We start from the raw sequence: 6000 nt of genomic DNA, 5'->3' as shown, positions 1-6000 counted from the left end.
CTCAGCCTCGTGGCTAAGTCATGGCCTGGACAAAGCCCAGGGGCTGGTGCCCGCCGCGCAAAGCCCGATCTCCAGCAGGAGCTGCAGCAGGATTGGGCCCAGAATCGGGCCTTGCTGTGTGTGCACCTGAGCAGCAGGTGGCAGCGTCGCCATTCCCTGAGCCCACGTCTGCGTTAACCTTCCAGCGGGTCCCAGTTCCCCCGGCGGCTGCAGGAGCTGGGCACAGACCCCAGCGCTGGGCACGCGTGGCGGGGCTGCTCTGCGCGGCCGGGACCCCCGAGGCTCTGTCCAGGCCGCCAGGGGCTCTGGAAGTGGGTCGGGAATCAGAGTCAGCAGAGCGGAGGCTGCCCGTGTTAGCCCGTCCAGTTGTCCTTTTTCCACGTGGCTGGGACGGGAGATGTGCCCCGATTCACCCAGCTGTGTCTGGCACACCCGGCTCCAGGCATTGCTCCGGTCTCAGCTGGACGCCCCCCAGAACAGAGCTTTGGGCACGGACCCACCTCCAAGGGCAACCACTGCCCCCAGTTCCCAGGGCGGCGGGGGGATCCTTCATCTGCAGCTCCGGGGGAGCAGGGTCTCAACCAAGCTGTCGGGGCTGGGCTTGGCAGGCGCCGCCCCCCAGCCCTGGACCCTGGGCCTCTGCCCCGTCTGTGGATTCCCCCCACGTTCAGGCTGAGGCTGGCCTCCTCTTCCTCCAGAATGGTGCTTGGATCCACCTTTGCTTTCTGCCCAAGCCACTCTGGTTCTAGTGAGGCCCCACAGGGCTCGGTTCTCGGCCCTACGCTGTTGAACACTTTTATTAATGACCTGGATGTAAACATAAAATCATCACTGATAAAGTTTGCAGATACCAAACGTGCTGATACTGAGCCATTTGGATCACTGGGTGCAAACAAGCAATATGTGTTTTAATACGGCTAAATGTAAGTATATGCAGCTAGGAGCAGAGATTGTAGGCCACACTTACAGGGTGGGGGATTCTATCCTGCGAAGCCGCGACTCTGAAAATAATTTGGGGGGTGACCATAGTAACCTCAGACTTCGACATTACTGCAGTGAGCCATTGTGTGTGTCCGGTCACTGCTAGCTGAAAGCCAAATGCCACATGGCTAGAAATAACGTTATGTTCTGAGAGACAAGGCCAAACAGCTGCACGTTTGCAGTTCTGCAAATTAAAATTTAAAAATGGAACAAAAATTAATGTACCATAAAAATAAAAAAAAGTGTAAACAATCAACCTTGGTTAAATGCCACTAGCATATAATTTTTATTGTTATAATTAAAAATACTAAAAATTCTTTAATAATAAATCATCAATAGTTTGCTAAAACTGAAAAAATTTGAGTCACTATAAGTTACGTGCTTTGTTGAAGTTAGCTATAAAAAAAATAAGCAAAAAATATACTTTGAAGCAGTTCAAGGAAGCTTTTCTTTGGACAAGGAGTTGGCACCTAAGCTCCCCAGCAGCTGGGGGGAAGGAGGGCCCCCTGGAAGGCTGGTTGCTGATTCCTCAAAACTATTTCAAACTTTGGGTATATATAAATGTTTGGAATTCTCTCTTACTTACTGTGACAGCGTAGACGTGTGTGTGTGCTTAAGACCTAATAAAAAGTTGTTTTAGGTAAAAGCACTCTTGTTTGACGAAGGAGCTGTGTCCCCATAGATTTATTCCTGACACGGCATAAAAAGAAACAGTTCAGTTACCACTGCTTTGGGTTCTAAAAACCCTGGGTAACTCCACGAGCTCCCATGATGCTGTGGCCAAAAGGTCTAATGCAATGCTGGGATATATCAACAGGGAAATCTCGATTTTATCTCTGTACCTGGCACTGGTGCGACCGCTGCTGGAATCCTGTGTCCAGGTCTGGTGCCCACAATTCCAGAAGGATGCTGAGAAATTGGAGAAGGTTCAGAGAAGAGCCGTGAGAATGAGTAAAGGATTAGAAAACCTGCCTTGCAGTGATAGACACAAGGATCTCAATCAATTAACAAAGAGAAGGTTAACGGGTGACTTAATTACAGCGTATAAGTACCTACGTGGGGAATATTTAATCATGGGCTCTTCAGTCCAGCAGAGGAAGGTCTAACACGATCCAATGGCTGGGCATCAAAGCTAGACAAATTCAGTCTGGAAATAAGGCCCCTTGTTAACAGTGAGAGCCATAACCATCGGAACAATGTACCGAGCGTTGTGGTGGATTCTCCATCACTGCCAAGTTTTAACTCAAGATGGGCTGTTTTGCTAAAAGCTCTGCTCTGGGAATTCTTTGGGGGCAGGTCTCTGGCCTGTGTTCTACGGGGGTCAGACTAGAAGATCACAATGGTCCCTCCTGGTCTCGGAATCAGTGGATCTGAAATATGCCAGGCCCCATATGGGGATTGTCCCCCCTCTCCCATCCTCATTGCAGATTGCTGGGGTGATGGCTGCCCTGTTGGGGAGGGGTGCTGGGGAAGGGAAGGACATGTACCCCCGTTTTACCGAAGGCAGGCAGCAGGCGTGCTGGGGGTGAGTGGGAGGTTGTGATTGCAGCTCCCTGCTGAGGGTTACCCCACTGATGGTATCCTCTCCTCCCAGCACTTTGCTAGGACGGAAGTGGACTGAGTTTCTCTCACTTAGTCATGGCCCCGTTTTCCTGAGCCGGATGATGTCACAGCAGCCACGGCACCACGACGCGAGTGTTACGGCACTGCCGCACGGCTGGGCTCTCGCTAGGATCTGGCAGAGATCCCAAGGGCTGCACAGCCCTTCAAAGACTCCTGCTGGCCACTCAGACCAAGAGCGTCCCATGGGACCGTGTTCCCAGGAGAATTAGCAACGCTTCAATCTCCACTCTGGCAATGTGCAGTGGGTTTAGATCCCTCCCCAATGGCCCAGCGAGGGTACATTACACACTGTGTAGACAGAGACATCGCACCGCGTGTGGGGTTGCTACCACAAGCTCTATTTTGTGTGTGTATGTTGAGTTTAATAATGTATCTGTGTATAATGATTGTGTGTGCGTGCAGGGAAGATTGTACACACATCAGTGTTACACATACACAATCTACACACACACACACTTACTCTGTGTCTGCACAATGATTGTATACACACAGATTTTGGCACGTGTACAGTCATTGTGCCAATGTAGAATGTGTGTGTGCGCACAGGCTGATTGTGTGTCTCACAAACTCGTCTCACTCTGCAATAACTCCCCTCCCGTGCGCTCGGCAGCGTTGGGCGTTTAGCAGAAGATGCTGTCGAGGAATATGAGTAATTTTTAATTTGGGTCTGCAGGGAGGCCGCTGAAGTCAGCAGCTCATATCAATACAGCTCCACTTACAGCGAAGGGCGGCGTAATGAAAATCCAATGGCATGCGGGTGGGAGTAAATAACTGTGCCATTAAAATGAGAAAATCAAAGCCCGAGACAGGTCTTTTATCTTGCCCATTGATTTCTTTTATTACGGAAATATTGCTGCTAAATAACATTAGTGTGAACAATCTGGACAGTGTTTTCCGTAGATGGCGGGTCAATGGCTCGATCACGGGGAGGGGCATCCCATTCGCGGCTGTCGGGGGAAGGGGGGGGACCAAGACATCAGTGCAAGAGCAAGGGCCATTCCTTTGGTACCCTCCGTTGTTCAGCAGGGAAAGCCGCGTGGTCGGCTGGGGGGGATGTGCTACACCGGCAGAGATGGCGCCATCAGATCACTGCCCAACCTCCTGTCCTACCCCAGCCCTCCAGCTTCACCTGGTCCCCCTCCCCTAGGAAGCTCAGGGCCTCGCCCCTCCCCAGGCTCCGTCCAGAAAAGGTTCTGTGAGCACTAGTTCGCTGGTCACTCATTCGGCCTCATAAGCCCATTTTACAGATGGGCGGAACGGCGGCTGGAAGGGGCAGTGGCTTTGCCCAGAGTCACACACTGAAGCAGTGACAGAGCCGAGCGTGGAACCCAGGAGTCCGGGCTCCTCGTTCACATCTCCCCTCTCGGAAACCCAGACGCAGAATGGCCCTGGGGGCTGCCCTGGTGGCGCACGTGGTACAGAGCTGCTCACCAGCAGGACAGGAACAGACACGACCGGCAAGGGGACATGGGGAGCCAAGCCCAGACACAGAGTATGGCTGGGTCAGACCCTCCGCAGGGGTCTGCCTCTCTTTACTGCCGCCTACAGAGCTCAGCACGCCCATAGAGTCTCGTCAACTTCAGCTGGGGAGGTCTGTGACCATTGTTTCTATTTTACATGTAGGAGGGAAACTGACAAGGGAGCCCCTCACCTTCCCACAGCAGAACCCGTCCCAGCAGCCCACCTGGGTGGGGAATAATAAATGAGGTCAGTGATTAACTCAGGCCAGGCCTGGGGACGGAAGGGAGAGGAGACGACAGGCTCTTGGGGTACTCACTGGGAAGGGAGCTCAGCTCTCCAGCTCGGGGCTGGGAATACCAGGGAGGACAGAAACTGGGGAAGTTGCAGCTGGCTGGGCGAAGCAGTGGCTGGAAATGAAGCTGCAGTCTGAGCTGAGGACTCTGGACTCGAGGAGCTGGAGTGGCAGCCAGAGGCTGGAGCAGAGAGAGGGGAGAAACTATATTTTTGAGTTTACTTGGACTCAGAGTAGACTCCAGCAGGGAACTTTTGTCTCATACCTTTTGGACTGTGTGGAGTAATACAAGGAGTGCTGAAGAGGGTAAACTGAGGCAGGGTGCTTGCAGGAGCACCCTGAGGCCATGAGGGAGTATGTGGGAGGTGGGTGAAACCTTGGCATGGGTTGGAGTCAAAATCTTGTTTCAGCAGAGGCTTGAATCATCCTCCATTTAAGATAATGATAGAGACAGTTAAGGGGCCACACCTAAAACAAGGCCGAAGAGAAGAGAAGAATGTCTATCCCGGTTCAAACCAAAGGTCCATCTAGCCCAGTGTCCTGTCTGCCGACAGTGACCGATGCCAGGTGCCCCAGAGGGAGTGAACAGAACAGGGCAATTATAGAGTGATCCATCTCCTCTCACCCACTCGTAGCACCTGGGCTTAGGGGCACCCAGCGCATGGGGTTGCTTCCCTGACCATCTAGGCTAATAGCCATTGATGGACCTGTCCTCCAGGAACTTGTCTAATTATTTTTTGAACCCTGTTATAGTTTTGACCTCCACAACATCCCCTGGCAAGGAGTTCCACAGGTGACTGTGCGTTGTGTGAAGAAATACTTCCTTTTGTTTGTTTTATACCTGCCGCCTGTTCATTTCATTGGGTGTCCCCTGGTTCTTGTGTTACGAGAAGGAGTAAATAACACTTCCCTATTCACTTTCTCCCCACCAGTCATGCTTTTATAGACCTCTATCATATCCCCCCTTAGTCATCTCTTTTCCAAGCTGAAAAGTCCCAGTCTTTTTAATCTCTCCTCATACAGAAGCTGTTCCATCCCCCTAATCATTTTTGCTGTCTTTCTCTGCACCTTTTCCATTTCTAATGTATCTATTTTTGAGAAGAGGTGACCAGAACTGCACACTGTATTCAAGATATGGGAGGACCAGGGATTTATACAGAGGCAACATGATATTTTCTGTCTTCTTATCTCTCCCTTTCTTAATGGTTCCCAACATTCTGTTCACTTTTTTGACGCCGCTGCACATTGAGTGGATGTTTTCAGAGAACTCTCCACAGTGACTCCAAGATCTTTCTTGAGTGGTAGCAGCTAATTTAGACCCCATCATTTTATATAAATAGTTGGGATTACGGTTTCTAATGTGCATTACTTTGCATTTATCAACATTGAATTTCATCTGCCATTTTGTTGCCCAGTCACCCAGTTCTGTGGGATCCCTTTGTAGCTCTTCAGTCTGCTTTGGACTCAACTACCTTGAGTAATTTTGTGTCATCTGCAAACTGCCAGCTCCCTGTTTACCCCTTTCTGCAGAGTCTGCTCAGGAGCTAGCAGCACGGGAACTAGCCTGCCTGGCTATTGGGAGTGGAGGGGTGTGTGTGCGTGCGTGTGTGTGTGTGTGTCTCTGAGCTCCCAGAAAGTAACTG

This window comes from Mauremys reevesii, linkage group 6 (genome assembly GCF_016161935.1).
Source record: "Mauremys reevesii isolate NIE-2019 linkage group 6, ASM1616193v1, whole genome shotgun sequence".
Taxonomy (NCBI): domain Eukaryota; kingdom Metazoa; phylum Chordata; order Testudines; family Geoemydidae; genus Mauremys; species Mauremys reevesii.
Note: the sequence above shows the minus strand (reverse complement) of the source record.